At 37.6% G+C, this 26,134-nt stretch overlaps 1 protein-coding gene and 1 non-coding gene across 6 annotated transcripts in view; both read right to left on the minus strand.

The window, feature by feature from the left end:
• Positions 1-26,134, minus strand: part of UBE2K (ubiquitin conjugating enzyme E2 K) — a 72,940-nt gene that overhangs the window by 41,414 nt on the left and 5,392 nt on the right. The window lies entirely within an intron of this gene.
• On the minus strand, positions 15,972-16,125 carry LOC115302892. Its single transcript, XR_003913700.1, has one exon. It is a non-coding gene; the product is annotated as a U12 minor spliceosomal RNA (small nuclear RNA).

Genomic DNA, 26,134 nt, shown 5'->3' on the forward strand with positions numbered 1-26,134 from the left:
TGTGTGTGTGTGTATACACACACACACATATAAACAAACAAATAATAAATGTAAAGTGCTGAAAGCAAAAAGCCCCACCAATGTAAAATTCTATATCCTGCAAAATTATCCTTCAGCTATAATAATAAATAGATTTCTCAAATAAAAATAGGAGGGGCACCTGATGGATCAGTCAGTTAAGCATCTGACTTTGGCTTAGGTCATGATCTCATGGTTCATGGGTTCAAGCCCCACGACGTGCTCTGTGCTGACAACTCAGAGCCTGGAGCCTGCTTTGGATTCTGTGTTTCTCCCTCTCTGTACCCCACTCCACCTACACACACCCCCACACTCGTGCTGTCTCTCTCTCTCTCTCAAAAATAAATAAACGTTAAAAATTTTTCTTATATTGAAAAAAAAAATTTTTAATAGGAAACTTGTTGCCAGCAGACCTATCTTGCAAGAAATACTAAAAGAGTTTCTTCAGGAAGTAGGAAAGCCAAATACAAAGAAACTTAGAATTTATATAAAGAAAGGAAGAGCATTAGAGAAAAGAATAAAGGTAAAATAAAATCTTTGATTTTTCTTAATCTTAAATGATCTAACAGATAAGAGTATGTTCAAAACAGTAACAACAATGAAGTATTTGCTGATTAAACTTTATGCATAAATGAAATGAATGACATGTTATAATGGACAGGAGAGAGGAAATGTGGACTTTGTTACAAAGTACTTGTACTACCTGTGAAGTAGTACAGTGTTATTTGAAAGAGAACTTACAAGTGTATATGGCAAATTCAAAGGCAACAACTAGAAAGCAAGCAAGCAAGCAAGAAAAAATGCACAAATGGAGGCACCTGGATGGCTCAGTGGGTTAAACCTCCAACTCTTGACTTTGGCTAAGGTCGTGATTTCATGGTGTATGGGTTCTAGCCTCGCAGTGTGGAGCCTGCTTGGGATTTTCTCTGCCCTCCCCCACTTGTGTACTCATGTGCACTCTCTAAACTTTTAAAAAAGCACAAATAATATGCTAAGAGAAGAAACAATGGAATGATAAAATGCTCAACAAAACAAGCTAAGGCAGAAGCACAGAGCCCAACGTCGGGCCTTGATCCTATGACTGTGAGATCATTACCTGAGCTGAAATTGAGAGTCAGAGGCCTAACCAACTGAGCCACCTAGATGTCTACATACAAAGACAAAAACATGTTAACAGTAAAAGGGATGGTAAAACTATAAAACTAAGAAGAAAACATATAGGAAAAGCTTCATGACAATTGGATTTGGCAATTATTTCTTTGATATGACATGAACAAAACAGGCAACAACAGTAAAAATCAACTGGAACTATACATTAAAGTGAAAAATTCCTGTGTATCAAAGAACACAATCAACAGAGTCAAAAGGCAACCTGTACAATGGAAGAAAATATTTATAAATCATATAAATGCAAGTAATTAATATCCAGAATATATAAGAGAGCTCCTAAAATCAACCAAAAATGAACCCAATTAAAAAATGGGTAGGGGTACCTAGGTGGCTCAATCAAGTGTCTGACTCTTGATTTGGGATCAGGTCATGATCTCACGGTTCATGAGTTTGAGTCCCACAATGGGCTCCATGTTTAGCTTTGCTTAAGATTCTCTCTTCTCCTCTGCCTCTTCCCCTCTCTCTCAAAAAATAAACTTTAAAAACACAAAACAAAAACCTTTAATAAAATGGGTAAAGTTCTTAAATAGACATTGTTCCACAAGACATACAAATGGCCAACAAACACATAAAAAGATGCTCAACATTATTACAGAAATGCAAATCAAAGCCATAATGAGACACACCAATCTATCAGGATGGCTACTATCAAAAAAAGAAAGAAAGAAAAGAACAAGTGTTGACAAGGATGTGGAGAAACCAGAACTTTATACACTGCTGGTGGGAATGTAAAACAGCACAACTACAATGGAAAACAGTATGGTTGTTCATTAAAAAAACTGAAAATGGAATTATCATGTGATCAAGCAATTCCACTTCCAGGTACATTCTTAAAAAGCAGCATCTCAAGATAATCTGCACACCCACTTTCATGGCAGCATTATTTAACATACCCAAAAGGCAGAAGCAACTCAAGTGTCTGTTGACAGATGAATAAGCATAATGTGGTATGTACTCATAATGGAATATTATTCAGCCTTAAAAAGGAAAGAAGGCTGACATGTTACACCATGGATGAACCTCAAGGATATTATGCCTAAGTGAAATAAGCCAGTCACTAAACTACAAATATTGTATGATTATCTGTACAGATACAGAAAGTAAGAAGGCAGTTGCTAAAGGATGGCGGAAGAGGAAGATAGAGTTATGTTTAACGGGTACAGAGTTTCAATCTTGAAAGATGAAGAGATTCTGGAAATTAGTTGTACAACAATGTGAATGATAAGATGCTAAGTGTTTTTTTTATCACAATCTTGAAAAAAATAAAGGGAGGGAAAAAAGTATACATGTTAACACTAATCAAGAGAAAGTTTTAATAGTCATTTCAATTTCAGGCAAAGTAGATTTCAGAGCAAGAAAAATTACCAGGGATAGGAGCACCTGTCTGGCTCAGTTGGAGGAGCATGCAACTTCTGATCTCAAGATCATGAGTTTGAGACCCATGTTGGGTGTAGAGATAACTTAAATAAAACTTTAAAAAAATAAAGAATGAAAAATTACCAGGGATAAAAAGCATCACATGATGATAAAGATGTCAATGAGCATAAGAACCGAATTTCAAACTACGTCAGGCAATAATTATAATGAGAAACAGATGAATCCACTCTTATAGTCAAATATCAACATCTCTCTACCACTATCTGACAGATCCAGCAAGCAGACATAGATAGACTGATCAGCAACCACCAAACTGGATCTAATGGACATCTACAGACTACTTCATCCAACAGTAACAGAATATATACTCTCTTCTCAAGCTCACAAAGAACATTTACTAGACCACACTCTGGGCCATAAAACACACTTTACAAATTCAAAAGAACTAGAATCATAGAAAAGATACATTCAGACCATAATGGAATCACACTAGTAATCAAGGGCACCTGGCTAGCTCAGTTGGTTGAGCATGTGACTCTTTTTTATTTTATTTTTTTTTAATGTTACTTATTTATTTATTTATTTATTTATTTATTGAGAGACAGAGAGAGACAGTGCGAGCAGGGGAGGGTCAGAGAAAGAGGGAGATACAGAATCCAAAGCAGGCTCCAGGCTCTGAGCTAGCCGCCAGCACAGAGCCTGACGAGGGGCTCGAACCCATGAACTGCGAGATCATGACCTGAGTGGAAGCCAGACACTTAAATGACTGAGCCACCCAGAAGCCCCATGCATGTGACTCTTGATCTCGGGGCTGTGAGTTTGAACCCTGCACTGGGTATAGAGATTACTTTAAAACATAGTCTTTAGAGACACCTGGGTGGCTCAGCCAGTTGAACATCCAACTCTTGATTTTGGCTCAGGTCATAATCCCAGGATTCTGGGATCCAAGTCCCTGTGGGGCTCCGCTTGGGATTCTCTCTCCCTTTCTCTGTGCCCCTCTTCCACTGGTGCGCATGCACATTCTCTCTCTCTTTAAATAAAAAATAAGTAAACATTAAAAAAAATCATATAAATGACAAGTGATTAATGTCCAGAATACATAAAAGAGCTCCCAAAATCAACAAAAAATGAACCCAATTAAAAAATGGGTATGAATGGGGCGCCTGGATGGCTGCCGGTTGAGCGGCCGACTTTGGCTTAGGTCATGATCTTGCAGTTCGTGAGTTTGAGCCCTGTGTTGGGCTCTGTGCTGATGGCTTGGGAGCCTGGAGCCTCGTATTCTGTGTGACCCTCTATCTCTGTTCTCCCCCACTCACACTCTCTCTCTCAAAAATAAATATTTTTAAAAAGTTTTTAAAAATGGGTAGGAGTACTTTTAAAAAATAAAAATAAACCAGAAATCAATGACGGGAAGATTAGTTAGAAAACCTCAAAACACTTGGACATTAAACAACCCATTTCTAGAAAATACATTGTTAAAATGTCCATACTACCCAAAGCAATCTACACATTTAATGCAATCCCTATCAAAATACCACCAGCATTTTTCACAGAGCTAGAACAAACCTAAAATTTGTATGGAACCACAAAAGACCCTGAATAGCCAAAGCAATTCTGGAAAAAAAAAAAAAAAAAAAAAAAGGCAAAGCTAAAGACATCACAATTCTGGACTTCAAGCTGTATTCATCAGGACAAGATGGTACTGGCAGATACACCGATCAATGTGAAGACCCAGAAATGGATCCACAACTATATGGTCAATTCACCTTTGGCGAAGCACTGAAGAATATCCAACAGAAAAAAGACCATCTCTTCAATAAATGGTGTTGGGGAAACTGGACAGCAACACCAAGAAAAATGAAACTGGACCACTTCCTTGTACCATACACAAAAATAAATTCAAAATGGATGAAAGACCTATACATGAAACAGGAAACCATCAAAATCCTAGAGAACACAGGCAGCAGCTTCTTTGACCTTGGCTGCAACAACTTCCTATTAGACGTTGCTGGAGGCAAGGGAAACAAAAGCAAAAATGAACTACTGGGATTTCATCAAGATAAAAAGCTTCTGTACAGCAAAGGAAATCAACAAACTAAAAGGCATCATAGGAAAGGGAGAAGATATTTACAAATAACATATCTGATAAAGGGGTAGTAATCAAAATCTATAAAGAAGTCCAAAATCAACACCCAAAATACAAATAATCCAGTGAAAAAATGGGCAGAAGACATGAATAGACACTTTTCTAAAGACATTCAGATGACTAACAACACATGCACAGCATCATACATCAGGGAAATACACATCAAAACTATGATGAGATACCACTTCACACCTATCAGAATGACTAAAATTAACAACATGAGAAGCAACAAGTATTGGCAAGGATGTGGAGAAAAGGGAATCCTCTCGCACTGTTGGTGGGAATTCAAACTGGTGTATCCACCCTGGAAAACAGTATGGAGTTTCCTCAAAAAGTTAAAAAATAGAACTACCCTGTGATCCAGCAACTGCAGTACTATTTCCCAAAGGGATACAAAAATACAGATTTGAAGGGATACATGTACCCCAATATATTCAGCAGCATTATCAACAATAGCCAAACTATGGAAAGAGCCCAAATGTCCATCGAACGATGAATGGATAAAGATGTGGTATATATATATGCACAATGAAATACTACTCAATAATCAAAAAGAATGAATTCTAGCCATCTGCAACAACATTGATGGAACTAGAGTGTATTATGCTAAGTGAAATTTAAGAAATAAAACAGATGAACACACAGGAAGGGGAAAAAAGAGAGGAGGGAAACAAACCATGAGAGACTCTTTACAACAGAGAACTGAGGGTTGATGGAGGGAGGTTGGGGGGGGGGAGCGGGCTAAATGGGTGATGGGTATTAAGGAAGGCACTTGTGTTGAGCACTGGGTATTATATGTAAGTGATGAATCACTAAATTCTACTCCTGACAATAATATTACACTATGTTAACTAATTTAAATAAAAATTTGAAAATAAGCAAACATACTAAGTAACACCTAAGTCAAAGAAGACACCATGATATAAGTTTTAAAATACTTTGAACTAAATGAAAACAACAAAAAAAACCCAACTTATCAAAATTTGCAGGATGTGATAAAAACAGTGCTTTGAGGAAGATTCACATTGAATGCATATACAGATTAGAAAAAAGTCAAGGGGCTCCTGGGTAGTGCAGTCAGTTAAGCGTTGACTCTTCATCTCAGCTCAGGTCATGATCTCATAGTTCATGAGTTCAAGCCCCATATCGGGCTCTACGGTGATGGTGCACAGCCTACTTGGGATTCTGTTCTCTCCCCTGGCCCTACCCCACTTGTACACTCCAGTACGCTCTCTCAAAATAAATACACTTAAAAGTCAAAATCAGTAATCTAAGATTCCAGAAACCAGAAAAAGAAAAAATAAATACAAAGTAAGGAAAAAGAAAAATTTTAAAAGCTGCAGAAATCAATGAAATTGAAAATAGGAAATAAACAGAAAAATCAAATAAGCCAAAGCTTTGTTCTTTGAAACAAGTACTTCAATAATCCTCTAAACAAATTAAGAAATAAGGAAGACACAAATTACTAAATATCAGAAATGAGAGATTCATCTCTATTAATCCGATGGGCATTAAAATAATGTAATATTGCAAATAACTCTATGCTCACAAATTTGATAACCTAGATGAAGTGAATTGATTCCTTGAAAGACACAATCTGCCAAAACTCAAAGACAGACTAAATAGGATTATTACATATTAAGGAAACTGAATCAATAGTAACTTTTCAAAACAAAAAGCACCAACCCCAGAGTGTGTCACTGATGAATTCTACCAAACATTTAAGGAAGAAATTATACCAATTCTCTATCTCTTACAATCTCTTTCAGAAGGCAGAAGCAAAGCGCGAAGTTACTTCCTAACCCATTCTATGAGGCCATATTACCCTAATAAAATCAAATACATGGGAAGTATGATTATGTATGTGAAAATCCTCAAAAAAAATATTAGCAAATCTACTCCAACAATGAATTTCAAGAATTATACAGTTACCTCAGAACAATACAGAGGTCAGGAGTGCCTATGCCCCCTGCTACACAGTTGGGAAATCTGCATGTAACTTCTGACTCCCCAAAATCTTAAGTACTAATAGCCCACTATTGACCAAAAGTCTTGCTGATAATAGGGGCGCCTGGGTGGCTCAGTCAGTTGGGCCTCCGGCTTCGGCTCAGGTCAGATCTCACGTTTGTGGGTTCGAGCCCCACGTCAGGCTCTGTGCTTACAGCTAGCTCAGAGCCTGGAGCCTGCTTCAGATTCTGTATCTCCTTCTCTCTCTGCCCCTCCCCCTCTCATGCTCTGTCTCTCTCTGTATCAAAAATAAATAAAACATTTAAAAAAATTAAAAAAAAAAGTCTTGCTGATAATATAAACACTTGATTAATGCATACTTTGTATGTTACACGTTAAAACTGTATTCTTACAATAAAGTGAGAGAAAAGAAAATACTAACAAGATCATAAGGAAAATACATTGATATTACTGTACTGTATTTGTCAAAAAAAAAAAAAATCCATGTAGGGGCGCCTGGGTGGCTCAGCCCATTACGGGTCCAACTTTTGGGAGTTTGAGTCCCACATTGTGGACAGTGCAGAGCCTGCTTGGGATTTGCTCTCACCCTCTTTTCTGCCCCTCTCCTGCTCATGCCCTCTCTCTAAACAAACTTAAAAAAAAAATCCATGTAAAAGTGGACCTGTATGGTTCAAACCTGTGTTATTCAAGGGTCAACTGTACACTATGACTAAGTGGGATTTATCCTGGGTATATATGCTAGTTTAACATTCAAAAATCAAATAATGTAATCAATCACATCAATATGCTGAAATACTAAAACCACACTCCTATCAATAGATGCAGAAAAACCACTTCACAAAATCCAAAACCCACTCACAATAAAAACACTCAGTAAACTAGGAATAGAGTGGAACTTTCTCAAGTTGATAAATAATATTTACAAAAAAACACATAGCCAGGGCGCCTGGGTGGCTCAGTCAGTTAAGCATCTGACTTTGGCTCAGGTCATGATCTCGGTTCATGGGTTCGGGCCCTGTATCGGGCTCTGCGCTGACAGCTAGCTCAGAGCCTGGGGCCTGTCTTTGGATTCTGTGTCTCCTCTCTCTGACCCTCCCCTGCTCACATGGTCTCTCAAAAATAAGTAAAAACAAAAAACAAAAAAACCACAGCTAACATCATATTTAATGATCAGAAACTCTAAAGTTTTCTAAGATCAGGTATAAGGCAACGATATCCCTTCTTACCACTCCTTTTCAACATTATACAAGTTCTAGCTAAAGCCAAAAGAAAAAAAAGACAAGACATACAAATTGGGAAGGAGAAAATAAAACAGTCTTTGTTCACAAATGACATGACCATCTATGTGGCATATCTGGAATGACAAAAGTAATTCCTAGAATAAGCAATTATAGCAAGGCTAACGGATATAAGATTAATATACAAAAGTCAATCACTTTCCTATATTATCAGCAACAAACAAGTGAAATTTGAAATTAAAAATAGTACCACTGAACACTAGCACCAAAAAATCAAAATAATGAAATATAAATCTAACAAAATATGTAAAAGAACTATATGAGGTGGAGCACCTAAGTGTCTCAGTGGGTTGAGCATCCCACTTTGGCTCAGGTCATGACCTTGTCATGAGTTTGAGCCCCATATCAGGCTCTGTGCTACTCATGCTCTGTCTCTCTCAAAAAATAAACATTAAAAAAAAAGAACTATATGAGGAAAACTATAAAGCTCTGATGAATGATATCAAAGAACTAAAAAAAATGGAGGACTGATATTACCCAACTTCAAGACTTACCATAAAGCTACAGTAATCAAGACATGGTACTTGGTCAGGGTGCCTGGGTGGCTCAGTTAAGCATCTGACTCCTGATTTCAGCTCAGGTCATGATCTCACTTTTCGGGAGTTTGAGCTCCACACTGGGCTCTGTGATGACAGTGCAGAGCCTGCTTGGGACCCTCTCTCTCCCTCTCTGCTCCTCCCTAGCCTGGTCTCTCTCTCTCAAAATAAACAAACTGAGAAAAAAAAAAAAAAAGAAAATTAACTCAAAATGGATCACAGATCTAAAATGTAAAATACAAAAGTATAAAACTACTAGCAGATAACATAGGGGAAAATATAGATTAAACTTGGTATGGTTATGACTTTTGAGATGTAACATCAAAGCTACAATCCATAAAGAAATAACTGATAAGTAGGACTGCTTAAAAATAAACTGTTCTGCAAAAGACAATCTTAAGAGAATGAAGAAAAAAGGGAATGGGAGAAAATATCTGCAAAAGATGCTCCTGATGAAGGACTGTTACCCAAAATACACAGAGAACTCATAAAAACTCAAAAACTGCAAACAACACAATTAAAAAATGAGCTAAGATCTTAACAAACAAGATAAATAGACGGCAAATAAGCATACGAAAAGAAGGTCCACTTCACAAGTCAGGGGGAAAATGCAAATTAAAACAATGAGATAATGGGGCACCTGGGTGGCTCAGTGGGTTAAGCATCTGACTCTTGATTTAATTTTGATTTCTTGGTTTTAGTCATGATCTCATGGTTCATGGGATCTAGCTTCACGTTGGGCTCCAGGCAGAGACCACTGAGTCTGATGGGATTCTCATTCTCTTTCTCTATCTCACTTGCCTGTGCTCTCTCTCAAAATAAACTTACAAAGAAAAAATGAGATACCACTATACACCTAACAGAACAGCCAAAATCTGGACCAAAAGCTGGCAAAGTGTGGAACAGCAGAAATTCTCAATCACTGCTGGTGGGAATACAAAATTAGATCGTCACTCTGGAAGACAGAGTGTTAGTTTCTCAAGAAACGACACATACTCGGGCACCTGGGTAGCTCAGTCAGTTAGCCTCTGACTTTGGTTCAGGTCATGACCTCACGGTTCGGTTCGTGCGTTTGAGCCCCACATCGGGCTCTGTGCCGACAGCTAGCTCAGAGCCTGGGGTCCGTCTTTGGATTCTGTGTCTCCCTCTCCCTCTGACCTTCCCCTGCTCACACTCTCTCACTCTCTCAAAAATAAAAATGAAACACACTCTTACCATATAATACAACACTCACACTCCCTGGTTATTTATCCAAAAGGAGTTAAAAACTTACACCCACACAAAAACCTGTACATGGATGTTTATAGCAACTTTATTCATGATTGCCAAAACTTGGAGGCAACCAAGATGTACTTCAGTAGATGAAGGGATATATAAACTGTGGTAAATCCAGACAATGGAATATTATTCAGCAATAAAAAGAAACAGCTCTATCAAGCCATGAAGAGATACAGAGGAAACTTAAATGTCTATTATTAAGTGAAAGAAGCCAATCTGAAAAAGCTACATGTTATGCAACTCCCATTACAGCCAATTCTAATGAGGTGAAGACTCAGTTTATTAGATTAGTCCCCAGTTAGGCTGTGCCCTGACAGTGCCAAGCCTTCCTGAGATTCTCTCTCTCCCTCTCTGCCCCTCCCTGGCTCACACTCTTTTCTCTAGCTCTCAAATTAAATGAAATTTAAAAAAAAAGGGGGGGGGGAGGGATCATGAATCATTTATTGCCATTGGAAAGGACTATTATACCAAATCTTTAATAATAATTTTCATTCCAGTAGATGGAAAACTTGTTTGTAAAAGAATACTGTGTGTGTGCATATATACATATATATTATACACATATATATGACATATATAATTAGCTGTAAAATTGATAATTAGGAAAATCAACTTTCTGCAACCCCCAATGAAATAACTGATACAGGCAAAGTCCAACTGACCTAGCATCACTATCAGTGAGACAACCTGATACCATTATGCATCTATTAGTATGACTCAATATGAAAAATATACACTAGAAATTTTCTTGCCAAAATGTTTAGCCTGAATCTAGTCAAACCTTTACACATAAACTCCCAGCTTATAAGAAATATAAAGCATCACTATAAGGAAATCTCCAGGATTTTCAGTGTCAAAAAATAGTAAAAACAAAGGGTGTGGGGGGGAAAACCACTGTATATTTTATTTTTTATTTTTATTTATTTTTAAATTAGTTTATTGTCAAATTGGTTTCCATATAACACCCAGTGCTCTTCCCCACAAGTGCCCTCCTCCATCACCACCACCTCTTCCCCTCACTCCCCCTTCAGCCCTCAGTTCGTTTTCAGCATTCAATAGTCTCTCAAGTTTTGCGTCCCTCTCTCCCCAACTCTCTTTCCCTCTTCCCCTCCCCCTGGTCCTCCATTAGGTTTTTCCTGTTCTCTTGTTAGACCTATGAGTGCAAACATATGGTATCTGTCCTTCTCTGCCTGACTTATTTCGCTTAGCATGATACCCCTGAGGTCCACCCACTTTCCTACAAATGGCCAGATTTCATTCTTTCTCATTGCCATGTAATACTCCATTGTATATATATACACCACATCTTCTTGATCCACTCATCAGGTGATGGACATTTAGGCTCTTTCCATGTTTTGGCTATTGTTGACAGTGCTGCTATGAACATAGGGGTACATGTGCTCCTGTGCATCAGCACTTCTGTATCCCTGGAGTACACTGTAAATTTTAAAAGACTAAAAATTACACTCCCCAAAAAACTGTGCAACATTTTTTAGTTACCTGAGAAAATATGAATACTAGATATCAGGGAATTAACATTTTCTTAGATAGGTTAATGATTCCATAGTTTTAAGAATGTTATTTTTAGATGTATGCTCAAGATTTTGGTAGGGGATTATCTTCATAATAGCAATATCAACAATTTTTCAATCGAGGTAGTAAGAATGTAAGTATATTTCACATTTCTACTTGAAAGTTTTATTTTTTAATTTTTTAAAGTATTTATATTTGGAAGCAAGAGCAGGGGAGGGGCACAGAGAGAGACAGAGAAAGACAGAGAAAGACAGAAAGAGGGAGGGAGGCACAGAATCTGAAGTAGGCTTCAGGCTCTGAGCTGTCAGTACAGAGCCCAATGCGGGGCTTGAGCCCACAAACTGCCAGATCAGGACCTAAGCTGAAGCCAGACATTCAACTACTGAGCCACTCAGGTGCCCCTAAAAATTTCTTAATAAAAAGTTAAATAAAATAAAACAATAAAATTGGACAATTGATTTCTCTACTTGACTTTAAAAAAAGATTGTATTAATGGTGAGAATATGATGAAATGGGCTGCCTCACGCAGTGCCAGTGCTATAGTAATTAACAACAAACTTTCTGGGAAGCACTTTGGACATAAGCATATGAAAAGTTCAGACACTATGACCCAGTAACTTTTTTCCAGGAAATCTATCTTAGGAAAATAAACTCATATAAAAATTATGTAAGATATTCCATTCTCTCCCTCTCTCTATACACATACAGTGGAAAAACTTAAAAATAACTTTGAAATGTTCAACAAAAGAATGGTTTGTGGCACCTCGCTGGCTCTGTCAGAAGAGCATGCAACTCTTGATTTTGGGGTTGGGAGTTTGAGCCCCATGCTGGGTGTAAAGATTACTTAAAACTTAAAAAAAAAAAAATAAAAAGAATGGTTTTAGTCAGGTAGTACCAAATATTAAATATGTAAGTTACTATTAATATTTAATACTATTTAATATTTAAACAGTAAATGTTCTATTTTGTTTTAAAGATTTTATTTATTTATTTTTACTTAATTTTTTAGAGGCTTTTTTTTTTTGAGAGTGAGAGAGAGAGCGAGAGAGAGCGAGAGACAGACAGTATAAGCAGGGGAGGGGTAGAGAGAGGGAAACACAGAATTCACAGCAGGCTCCAGGCTCTGAGCTGCCAGTACAGAGCCTAATACAAGGCTGGAAAATTCACTAGCGTAAGATCATGACCCCAGCCAAAGTCAGATGCTTCACCAACTGAGCCACCCAGGCACCTGCTAAGCTTTTTAAAAAGTTTATTTATTTTTGAGACACAGAGAATGAGTAGGGGAGGGGCAGAGAGAGAGGAAGACAGAGGATCCCAACAAGGCTCCACACTGTCAGTGCAGAACCCAACTTGGGGCTCAAGCTCATGAACCATGAGATCGTGACCTAATCCGAAATCAAGAGTTGGATATTGAAGCAACTAAGCCATCCAGGCACCCCTTAAAGATCTTATTTTTAAGTAATCTCTGCACCCAACATTGGGCTTGAACTCACAACCCTGAAATCAAGAGTTGCATATTCCACCAACTGAGCCAGCCAGGTACCCCTAAAACAGTAAACATTTTATTGTATTTTAATTTTTTTAATAATTCAGTTTATTTTATTTTAATTTTTAAAAAGTTTATTGTCAAATTGGTTTCCATAACAGTAAACATTTTAAAAGAATATTTAATGCCACACAGAAAATACAAGGTATATTAAGAGAAAAAAAGTACAAACAATACTTAGTATGTAACTAAGACTTTGATTTGGTAAAAAGAAAAAAGGATGGTAATAGCAACAGCTATCTGTGACTGATGAGAGATTGTTGCTTACATCTGTCATCTTTGTACATTTCTAAATTTTCAAAAAGGAGAAAGGAGACAAAGACTATGCTTCTGATAAACATTTATAGACCGTAAGTTTTCATCCTCATGGTCATATACTTGATTTTGTCATCACCAAAACTGTACCTTCTCTGAAATCCATTCCAAGTTTCTCAGATTCCCAAATTCATGATATCAAGTTCATTGCAGTACTCCAAACCTAGCTCTTAGCTAGCTTAATTGAACATCACCACTCTCCCTTATTATCAATCACTCCTTTGCAAACCGTGGTGCTTTTGTTCCTTCATGGTAGTCATATCGCAAAGCCCCACTGCTAATTAAACTCATTCCCCAATTAACTTAAAAACAAAAAACAAAACCCTTTCTGTGTCTGCCCCAAGGAGCACTGCTGGGAGAAAAAAAAAACACAAAAAACAAAAAAACAACCATCATGAATTGGTCTCATGTTCAAGTGAAAACCACAAATCCCAAATGAAAACTTAACATTTGCCTTAAGTGTTTTTGCTCCTATTACAGATTAATCCCTCCATTTATGCTAGTGATACCACTCCTCTGTTCTTCTCAAGGACTTTACACATTCAGTTACTCCTCCTTTCTCTACATAATCAATTTCTCCCATCCATCAGCATATAAATATAACCAATATCAACTTTTTAATTTATTTTGAGAGAGAACACAAGCAGGGAGGGGCAGAAAGAAGGGGACAGAGAGGATCCTAAGCAGGCTCTGAACTGTCAGCACAGAGCCCAATGCAGGGCTCGAGCCCACGAACCATGAGATCATGAGCTGAAATCAAGAGTTGGACGCCTAACCAACTGAGCCACCCAGGTGCCCCTCAGAAAAAATTTTAAAGATATCTGAATCTGGGGTGCCTGGGTGGCTCAGTTGGTGAAGCATCTAACTTTGGTTCAGGTCACAATCTCACAGTTTGTGGGTTTGAGCCCCCCATCAGGCTCTTTGCTGACAGCTCAGAGCCTAGAGCCTGATTTGAATTGTGTCTCCCTCTCTCGGCCCCTCCCCCACTCACACTCCGTCTCACTCTCTCAAAAATAAATGAGCATTAAAAAAATTAAAAACAGGGGCGCCTGGGTGGCTCAGTCAGTTGAATGTCCAGCTTTGGCTCAGGTCAAGATCTCATGGTTTGTGAGTTCAAGCCCCACATCAGGCTCTGTGCTGACATCTCAGAGCCTAGTGCCTACTTCGGATTCTGTGTCTCCCTCTCTCTCTCTGCTCTTCCCCGCTCATGCTCTGTCTCTCTCTCCTTCAAAAACAAGTAAATAAACATTAAAAAATAAATATTAATTAATTAATTAAAATTCAAAACAAAGATCTTTGAAACCATATTCTTCTGCAGCTCCCCCTCTTCTCTGCTCCTCTGTCAAAGAAAACCTTCAAAAGTTGCTTTAGCTTTTTAAGCCACCAATTCCTTACCACATTTCCTTTTACTAACTCTCTTCAATCATAACTCCATCTTCACCATTCCAATGAAAATATTCTAGTCAAGAATACCAATGATCATTGCACTGCAAATTCAATGGCCATTTTCCCCACTCAGAGCATGATAAAGTTGACCACTCTTGGAATTCTGTCTTGATTTTCCTAATATATCACTAATAATTCACTCTCATTTTTTGTTGTTTATTCTAGACTCAATCTAAAACGATGCTAGGGGTCCAAGACAAAAACCAAGGCTTTGTCCTAGGCTCCCTCCTTTTCTAACTAAATTCTCCTGAAATCACCCAGTCTAAGCTTTTTTTTTTTTAATTTTTTATTTATTTTTTATACAGAGAGAGACAGAGCATGAGAGGGGGAGGGGCAGAGAGAGGAGGAGACACAGAACCGGAAGCAGGCTCCAGGCTCCGAGCTGGCTGCCAGCACAGAGCCTGATGCGGGGCTCGAACCCACGAACGTGAGATCTGACTTGAGCTGAAGTCGGAGGCCCAACCGACCGAGCCACCCAGGCGCCCCTAAGCTTTAACTTAACAAGAACAAAGCTAAAATCTAAATCTTCCCAGACAGTTTCTATGTACTCCTCCCACTCTTTCCCACCTCAGAAATTAGCACCATCATCTGTCTGGTTGCTAAAGACAAAAGTCTAAGTGTTTTTTCTAGTTTCTTCACTTTCATCTGGACCATCAGCAGGCTCTTGTGACCCTACCTTTAAAACATATTCCAAATACTTCTCTTCAAACTTCTATTCTACCATAACCCCATGCTATGATCATCTCTTGCCTATGCTATCTATAAAAGCTTCCCAAATGATCTTCCTGAGTTCATTCCTGCACTCCCTACCCCCATGATAAGATCCTAACCAACTTCCTTTCTCCTTACTAGTGAAAGAAACCCTGATTTTAATTGGGGAGCAATGTGCTCAGCTAAAAACACTTCCTAGTCTTCCTTAAACCAAGAAGACATTATGATACAATCCTGGATTAAAAAATAAAAACAGAAGTCACTGAACAGGATTTCTCAGAAAGCTCTTTAAAAGGGAATGAACTCAGTTGACATGCCTTTTCCTTTTCTGAAAATTCAGAAATGCTGTCTGAACCTCTGACAGGCATTTTTAGAGTTTAAAAACAAGGGTCAAACTCCTAATGGTAAATTGAAAGTCAGCAGTCTATTCTGTAAAACCTCTAACCAGCCAATTCTAGGATACTTCTCTCCTGACTTTGCGTATTGTTTAACCTACTACTATCATTTCTTTGGTTACATCCACCAAATTCAACCACAAACTTCTAAATCCTTCTTCTGTGCATCTTCAGTTTTAATACATTCTCCACACAGCAGCCAAAGTGTTTTGTTTTTTTTTTTTAAAGGAGGGACAGGCAGATCCTGACTCCCAGGAATCCTGCAAAACAGGCAGGTCACTTAGGGGCAACCTTTACCCATTCAGAAATTCATCTCATCTCACGTTAGCAGTGTGGATTCAGGTTATCACCCAAATTGTTCTTTTTCTTACTTGGAAGTTTAAGGCATCAAAGAGGTCTTTTAAAAACAAAAATTTTGCTCTTTTCTTTAAATCCTCAAATGGCTTTCAGAGTCACTTAAAATACAAACTCATTACTCTGGACCTGGGAAGTTTTGTGATTTGGCTCCTGCATACATCATTCTCTATCTCTTACCTACAATAAATACTCCAGCTTATAATAACCTCCTTTTGCTTGCTTAAACACAGCAAATTCATTCCTATTTTATAGGCTTTGTATTAACTATTTCCTCTGATCTGGAATTTTCTTCCCCTGGAGACATTGCTTTATCATTCAGATCTCAATTTAAGACTAAAGTCCTAAGGAAAGGCCTTTTTCTAAACATCCAATCAGAACCAACCAATTAGGGACTCCTGGGGGGGACTCAGTCGATTAAGCATCTGACCCGATTTAGGCTCAGGTCATTATCTCACTACACTGACAGAATGGAGCCTGCTTAGAATTCAACCGTCTCCCCCTCTCTATGCCCTTCCTGCAACGGGGTGCACACCTGTGCACTCTCTCAAAATAAACAAACAAACAAACAAAAACCCCAACTAATTAGTTTCATCCACATTGCTTTTATCACTTGTCTGTCTTACTCTGCCCCACTCATCACTATATTCTCAGCACGTTATCATGGTACCTAGCATAAAGGGAGCCCTCAAATATTTGTTAAATACATTAAAGATCTGCTGGTACTCATGATACAAAGAGGAGCCATGATGCTTACCTTAGAGCTTCTCAAGAGCAGGGACTCTAATAGGGAAAGACAGCTTCAAATGATTAAAAAACATTAAAAATTATAAATCTGAGTTAAAAAACAAAAAATTACAAATCTGAGTTGAAAGTCAAACGGGAATTATATTCAAAGCTCTTGTAAAAGCTTCTAAATATGGAGATGCCTGGGTGGCTCAGTCAGTTAAGCGTCCAACTGTAGCTAAGGACAGGTTCAAGCCCATGTCATGCTGACAGCATGGAGCCTGAAGCCTGCTTTGGATTCTGTATCTCCCTCTTTCTCTGCCCGTCCCTTGCTCTCTCTCTCTCTCAAAAATAAAGACATTAATAAAAAAAAAAAAGCCTCGCTTAAAAACAAAAAAACCTTCTCAATATGTGTATATATGAACATGCATTGAAAATCAATGGAAGGAGATAACCAAATTAAGATGTTTCTCTATATATATCTGAAATATATCACAGACAAAACAAAAACATTTTAAAGAAAAGGATTATCACCCAGGGGTAGAATTATACATAATTTTTACTTTATTATAGTTCTATGTATTTTCCAAAATTCAACAAGCAAAGGTGTTACTTTTGTATTCACAGAAATTGGCTATTTATTTAAAAGGAAAAAGTAATTAAATGGTTCTATATTCTTGACTGTGTAATGATTATTAATGCTTTCTATAGGCATATAAGAATTGATCATCCTAATGTATGGCTAAGTTAATTCCAATTTACCCTCCCAAGTTTCAGTTAAGGGTTATTCCCAAGGAACTCTTTCCCTGAGGTTAGGTTACCCTACCCCCACAGTTCTCCTTATTTAAACTCATCAAACACACATGTAATTAATTGTCAAAGTTTCACTGTCTTACTAGACCATAATTTAGTCCATAATAGCATCGACTATATCTTAGTAAAAAAAACAGGTGCCATTCAATAAATATTTGTTGACTAACTGGAGAAAAAAATGTAAACTGAAAGAGTTAGCCCATAGTGATACAGATGATGTTATCTATAATACTGAGTAGGTGTGCCTTGAAATCTTTAGCAGGAAAAACTACAGAATAAAGCAAAAATAGATTGCCTTTCCACCATCCTACTTCCCAGTTTTTGGCTTTAACTATTACCCTAAATCACAACATGACTACATTATCAACACTTAAACAGAAACCCAACTTCATCTAGAGGCCACAGTTATCAACATATTATAAAGTCCCTAGTCCCAGAAGCAGAATAAGCAGTGTTACTTTTACAGTGGTTGGGGATGAGCTCCCTGGCACTTAAGTCCTTAAACTCATTTGGGAAAACAACTGCCTCTGCTTACCTGGCAGTGCGCTAAACAATGGAGAATTGAAAACATAAGATAAGTCTCCGCTGTCAATGACTCACACAGTTCCTAAGATCCAATAAACACCTAAGGATATAACCAAAGTATGACCAAGCCTATAGATAAAATATCTGACACATCTAACCACCTAATACCTCATCCAAACACCCAATGACTTACTGTAGTATCACTCTCAGATACACACCCAAAATTCTTACATATTTACACTAGCAAAAAACTGGCAAATAACCAAATGTTCAACAGATGCATAAACTTCAGTATATTCTATATATTTAAAGAATAAAAGAACTACTACAGAATGATTTAAGAAAAATGAAGCACAAAATGTATTATCATTGCTGGAAAAGCAAAAGTATCAGAAACCCACACTTGAGTATGCTAATCACAAATAGGATAGTCCACATGAAACAAAGAAACCTAAAAATAAAGTACCCCCAGTCACTTGAGAGATTACATATACTAGTCCTGCATTTGTAATCACTAGAAAAACATGTAATTGCAAAAAGGCTGGAAATAATTAACTGAGTTAACAGGCCTGCCCTAAACCTATGCAAAGGTTTATTATGTACTTGCAACAGCAATTCCAAAAAAAAAAAAAATTAGATACCTATCAAAGATTATTTTGGCTTAAAATGTTTTTTCAGTGTTTATTTTTGAGAGCGTGAGCATGAGCAGGGGAGGGGCAGAGAGGAGGAGACAGGAAATCTGAAGCAGGCTCCATGCTGCCAGTACAAAGCCTAGGGTGGGGCTAGAACTCAAAAAGCCATAAGAGCATGACCTCAGCAGAGTTGGACACTCAACTGACTGAGCCACCCAGGCACCCTGGCTTATTTTAAATGTTACTAAGCCCACACAACATTCCAGGGACTATACAAGATGAAGAAATAAAGATGAATAAGTATCTCAGGGAGCTCAATGATACTAAGCTGGAACAGAAAAACATATATACAATTACCAATACAGTAACGGCTCTAACAAAATCCTAAGTAACACTGAAGAACAGAGGTAAACTGTTTTCATGAGAGATTTATCAGGAGTGGCATCTTAAGGTAAATTTCAAAAAACAATGAAGGAGGTAAGGGCTTATTCCAGGCAGACAAAACACTAAACACTATGCAGTTTAGTATAGTTGAAGATCTGAGAGACTGAAGTACATGTAGGCATGCAACTGTGTTGAGACTTGACAGGAAATACATCAGGAAAGATAGACCAGAACAAAAGTATACAAGTTTTGACCTTATACAACAGGGAGTAGAAAACCTAAAGGAAACTGACAAGATAATATTTTAAAAATTAAATCTTGTGGCATGGCACCAGGAGGGTTGAATAGAGGTTGCAGAGAAATAAATGTAAATAAGCAGTTTTACTATAAATAGTGCATCTGAGATTTGAAAACCTGACCTAGAGTGATTAAAAGGAATACAAAGGAGGAAACGAAGATTTAGAAGATAAATGGAGGATGGGGGAAGAAATCAACTTAAAAAGGATAGTGACACAGGGGACCCTGAGTGGCTAAGTTGGTTAAGTGTCTGACTCATGATTTCAGCTCAGGTCATGACCTAATGGTCATGAGACCAAGCTCTGAGTTGGGCTCTGTACTGGGCATGGAACCTGCTTAAGATTCTCTCTCGCTGCCCTCTCCCTTGCTCGAGTGCATGTGTGCTCTCTCAAAACAAAAATAAAACAGTAAAGGGCAGTATTAAGGAAAACCAGAAAAGCAGGATCAGAGCAACCAAAAGAGACAAGTTCTGAGACATAAAATGGAAGTGAAGGGTATACAAAATGGACTGCTAAAAAGTTGGATGTACTGGAAGATACTGGTAATGCCTGAAGTAGTTTCCATATGATATGGTCAAGATAAAAGCCAGATTACAGAAGTTAAGGAAAACAAAACAAAACAAAAGGTGGTGGGGGAACAGGGAGGCATATATGTGGCTCAGTCAGTTGGGCATCTGACTTAAGATCAGGTCTTGCTCTCATATACTGGTGCCCCCTCCAAAAAATAAATAAATAAATAAATAAACAAACAAACAAAAGAGATCAGGTCATGATCTCATAGATTCGAGCCCCTTGCTGGGCTCTGTTCTGACAGCTAGGAAGCTGGAGCTTACCTCAGATTCTGTGTCTCCCTCTCTCTCTCTGCCTCTCCCCTGCTTCTGTTCTATTTCTCTCTCTCAAAAATAAATAAATGTTTAAAAAAAAAAAAACGTTAGGGAATATAACCTATATTTGCTCCTGTAACCAAGCATAGAATATCTTTAAAATAATCCAAGTAGGAAATGATTTCTTAAACAAAATACAAAAAGCATACCATATAGGAAAAGCTAGAAAATTGTGACCTCTTTCTTTCAAGTAAGTTCTACCCCCCAATGTGTGGCTTGAATGCACAACGCCAAGATTAAGTTGCATATACAATCAACTGAGGCGTCCCCCCCAGAATGTGACTACTTGAAAATTAAACTTCAGTCAGACAAAATATATGACAAAGTTAAGCACAGTCATAAAAGGACAAATAACGTTTAAGAGAGTAGTCAAATTCATAGACAAAAAGTAGAACGATGAATGCCAGGACTGGGCAACAAAAAAGTAAAGAGTTTTTAGTGGGAATGTCAGTTTTACAACATGAAATGAGTTCTAGTAATGGTTATACAATAATGTTAATAAATGCCACTGAAATTGTACACTTAAAAATATACAAGATGTTTAAGTTTTATATGTATAGTATACCACAATTTCAAAAAAAAGAGCACAGGAAAAAGACAAAGTTAAAAAACAAGTCACATAACGTAAATAGACAAACTATATAAATAATTTTTGCAAATCAATAAGAAAAATACAAACTATTCAATTTTGTTTTAAATGGGTAAGGAATGAAAACACTAAATTTGCAAAAGAGCCTAATGGCCAATAAACACAAAAATACGCTTAGTATCTCTACTGGTATAAGCTACAGCTTCTCATCCATCAGACTGACAAAAATCTGAGTCTTTTTTATGTTTATTTAGTGTGTGTGCGCACGAGAGAGAGAGAGAGAGAGAGAGAGAGAGAGAGAGAGAAAATGAGAATCCTAAGTGGGTTTCATGATATCAGTGCAGAGCCCCACACGGGTTTCAATCTCCCAAACCCCAAGATCATGACCTGAGCCAAAATTAAGAGTTGGAATCAAGAGTCAGACGCTTAACCAACTGAGGCACCCAGATGCCCTGACAAAAATCTAAGTCTTAAAAATGTCAGGTCAATAGAACTCTTATATACCCCTAGTGGAGTGTATTGATACAGTCATCCGGATAACAATGAAGCAATACCCAGTAATGTAAAAGATGCAAAATACACTCAGATCCTGCCATTCTACTTCCTAGGAAAAATTCTTATGTGCCCATAATAATCAAACATAACAATGTCTGATGGTTTTTTTGTTGTTCTTTTTGTTTGTTTAAAAGGGCTAAAAGTTGAACCTACACATGGTCCATTAAGGATGAATAAAGAAACAAAACCTGATGTGGAATATTACATAATTTAAAGAACTAAAGCAATATGCATCGTCATGGATAAATTCTCAAAAAGAAAAAAAAAAGCTAAGAAGAAAAGTTGCAGATGTAGAGTATTACAATCAACTATGAAATTTTTTTAATTCTTCAAAACAGTAAAAAATGTTTTTACACTCAAAAACACTATGGTTTCAATAGTTAAAACAAAAGTATGAACGGAAAGGACATAGGCCATCTTCTACACACTACTTCTAAGAATGGAATAGGGAAAAGGTTACAGTGTGATCTTCATCTGTATGTTTTATTTCTTAGGGGAGGGCTAAGAGTTTATCTAGTATAAGAGAGTAAAGATCTGTTAAATCTATACCATGGACATAAAAAGTTCAGACCTCCTGTTTTCTAAACTTCTAATTGTAAAATATTCTAGAACTAAAAAAAAAGAAAAAAATCTTTAAAAATAATGAGCAGGAACCAAGCAGCAGATATGATTGTACACTATTCTTTCCACCATCATCTGTAAATGTTTGGATTTCAAACTCCTGTTCCACCAATAAATTGCTTGATACTAAGTTACTTAATTTCTTCAGCACTCCAATTTTCTAATCTGTAAAACAAGAATAACATCAATCTCATAAGGCTGCTGTGTATGTAAAATGGCAGACAGCAGGCATTCAACCATAGGTATTTATTATTTTAAATTTGCAATAAACGCAAAGAACTAAAGGAAGAAAAAGATGAGGATTTTGAATGAAATGAAGTTCTCTCATCTTCTCAGAACTAAGAGAACGCTATGGATGTCGGATGTATGTGACTGCCACTTTCTAGCTTCCAAGACCCAATTTTAAAAAAGCAATTTTACCAAGAAATTGAAGATTATTTTACATAGACCACAGGATTAGAATCTGGTTTTCTTAGTCTAGTTCAAAGCAACCAAAACCACATCAAGAAATCCCAAATAATCCCATAACACTGTTATTATCTGAAAGGCTTCCAAATGATGTATTTTTTTTTTCACTTAAAAAGGTCTCATTTTAACACAAACTCCTCTCCAATTTTTAACTGTCACCTAAAGAATGATATCAGTGCAGTGCAGTGCAGAACAAAGCCCAGATACATTCTTTTGAATTCCCCTTGAACACAGGTTATTTGCACACAGATGACAAAGAATCACTATCAGAAGTACTAAAGCCCCTTCATCTTAAATCTTTTCTTGAGGCAAATTCTCATAGAACTATCACACCACCACTGGAAGGATCTAAGAATAACAATAAGCAGAGTATGAACATATCACTAATTTTGTTAATTTAACAGCTATTCATTTATATGTCCCAGGCATTATTCTAAGCACTGTAAAGACACTCTTAATCTTCCTACATTCTTACAGATAAGAAAATTAAGACACAGAGTCAGTGCTGCAGGTTAAGTGTACAAAAGCCAGAACTCAAAGCAAATTTAATTCTGAAGCCCACGCACTTAATCACTAAGCTAAATTCACTGTATCATGCTTAAGGAGTGAAATATCTCTGCCTTCTGCCAAATTTAAGTTCTCACACTGAGAAATAAAAAAGCAAAATATACTTAAATACAATAATCAACATTAAATTGTCATTCTTACTTGAAGTTGTATTAGCATTCAGCATTTATAGCATGATTTATGAAAAACAAACAAACAAACCAACCCCAGGGCACCTGGGTAGCTCAGTAGGTTAAGCATCTGAGGTCATGGCTCAGGTCATGATTTCATGGTCCATGAGTTAGAAGCCATTGGGCTCACTGCTGGTGGCACAGAGCCCATTTCTGATCCTCTGTCCCCCTCTCCTCTCTGCCCCTCCCCCACTCTCTCTCTTAAAAACAACATTTAAAACAAAGTCCAGGGGGGCACCTGGGTGGCTCACTTGATTGAGGCTCTGACTTTGGCTCAGGTCATGATCTCACATTCGTGGGTTTGAGCCCCGCATCAGGCTCTGTGCTGACAACTCAGAGCCTGGAGCATGCCTCAGATTCTGTGTCTCCCTCTCTCTCTGCCCCTCCCCCTTCTCATGCTCTGTCTCTCTCTATCAAAAAAATAAATAAAACATTTAAAAAATTAAAAATAAAAGTAAATAAAAATAAAACAAAGTCCAGTAAAGCAACCATATATATTGGGTGGAATGGACTGGTAGGCAGAAAGCCTGGGTTCATTAATCAGATATGTGTCACTGAACAACAGGCCTGTTTCCTGATCTTACAGATTAGGAATTTGGCCTAGATCTATGGTGTCTTTCAATTCTAATACTCCACACATTTTAACACATTTTCTAAGGCACTACTATTATATGTAGGGTGTGTGTATGTATATATATGTATACATACATACACACAGTATACTATTTACTTAAATTCAAATTAATTAACATACAGTATAGCACTGGTTTCAGGAGTACAACCCAGTGATTCATCACTAACATACAACACCCAGTGCTCATCCCAACAAGTGCCCTCCTTAATGCCCATTACACATTTAGCCCATCCTCCCACCCACCTCCCCTCCAGCAACCCTCAATTTGTTGTTCTCTGTATTTAAGAGTCTCTTATGGTTTGCCTCTCTGTTTTTATCTTATTTTTCCTTCTCTTCTCCTATGTTCATCTGTTTTGTTTCTTAAATTCCACTTGAGTGAAGTCATGTATTTATCTTTCTGACTTATTTTGCTTAGAATACACTGTAGTTCCATCCACATTGTTGCAAATGGCAAGACTTAATTTTTTTGATCAGCAAGTTATATATATATATATATATATGTATGTATATGTATATATATATATCAGTAATATATTTTTGAACAAAGATTTTAAAGGTTATCTTTTGAAAACCTTCAAAATTAAAATCACCATATAGTATATACTTGTGTCTATTCTTTTACTCAAACATACTTAAAGCTAATCTGTGCTATTAGAAGTCAGTAAAGTGGGGGGGCGCCTGGGTGGCTCAGCCGGTTAAGCTTCCGGCTTCAGCTCAGGTCATGATCTCACAGTTCGTGGGTTCGAGCCCCACGTCGGGCTCTGTGCTGACAGCTAGCTCAGAGCCTGGAGCCTGCTTCGGATTCTGTGTCTCCCTTTCTCTGACCGTCCTCTGCTCATGCTCTGTCTCTCTCTCTCTAAAATAAATAAAAAACATTAAAAATTAAAAAAAAAAGTCAGTAAAGTGGGGTGCCTGGATGGCTCAGTCAGTTAAGTGTCTGACCTTTGGTTTCAGCTTAGATCATGATCTCTCATTTTGCGGGTTTGGGCTCCACATTGGACTCCGCACTGACAGTGTATAGTCTGCTTGGGATTCTCTCTGTCCCTACCCTGTTTCCATGCCCTTTGTGGCTCTCTCAAAAAAAAACAAGTCCGGTAAGTGACTAGAAAGGGGCAGTTGGGGGTTCCTGTGGTGCTTATAATATTGTTTCAGATCTGATCTAGGTGCGAGTCACACGTTACTGTTACATTTTACTTTGATATGAAAAAGATGTTTTTTTCCTAAAGTGAAGATACTTTGGAGCTAATTACACAACTGTGTTTAAAGTATATCAGCTGTGCATGCGATCTTTCAAAATGTGCTTCTTGCCTAATTTTTGTCAATCATCTCTGCTCCCTAGTTCCAATTCAGGTACCTCAAGAAAAAAAAGCACTTATAAATTTAAGTATTTCTATAATTCCTTTGGCACTGTCTTCTGAAATTTGAGGTCAGTCTTAACATTTCTTTGGACTGTAGCTCAAAAACCTCCCTCCAATATAGTACACATAAAACTAGTTAACTATATGTTAACTGGAATTAAAATATAAAAACTTAAAAAAAACCCACTTCCCTTCATACATATACCCTCAGAAATCCCATAACATTTACCCTTTTTGTATTTAAGTTTTAATCTATCTCCAACCAAGTCTCTTGGGGCTGTGGTCAATATGCTCAATAACTGTTAATTAACATTATTTCCTGGAAAAGAAGAATACATATTCTTTACAAAAAGGTGACACACTAGGGAATCCCAGAAGCATATAAATCTGTGCCAGATCATGGGGCACGTGGGTGGCTCAGTCAGTTAAGCATCCAACTTTGGCTCAGGTCATGATCTCACGGCTCGTGAGTTCAAGCCCTGCTTTGGGCTCTGGTCTGACAGCTCAGAGCCTGGAGCCTGCTTCGGATTCTGTGTCCCCCCCCCCCCCCCCCCCCCCGCCTCTCTCTCTCTCTCTCTCTCTGTCCCTCCCCTGTTTGCGCTCTCTCTTCTCAAAAATACATAAACATTTAAAAAGTTTAAAAAACCAAATCTATACCTGATCAAAATCTTTATAATAGTGAAATAAAACAAGAAATGCACCCCAAACAGTATTACTGAGTCAGGCTCCACCTTTTTTTTCTTTTGCCCAATCAAAAGCTTTCCTCACTCAATACACCTCAGAATCTCATAAGGCATACTATTTAAGTAAGTATACAGAGC

This window comes from Suricata suricatta, chromosome 1 (assembly GCF_006229205.1).
Source record: "Suricata suricatta isolate VVHF042 chromosome 1, meerkat_22Aug2017_6uvM2_HiC, whole genome shotgun sequence".
NCBI classification, from domain to species: Eukaryota; Metazoa; Chordata; class Mammalia; order Carnivora; family Herpestidae; genus Suricata; species Suricata suricatta.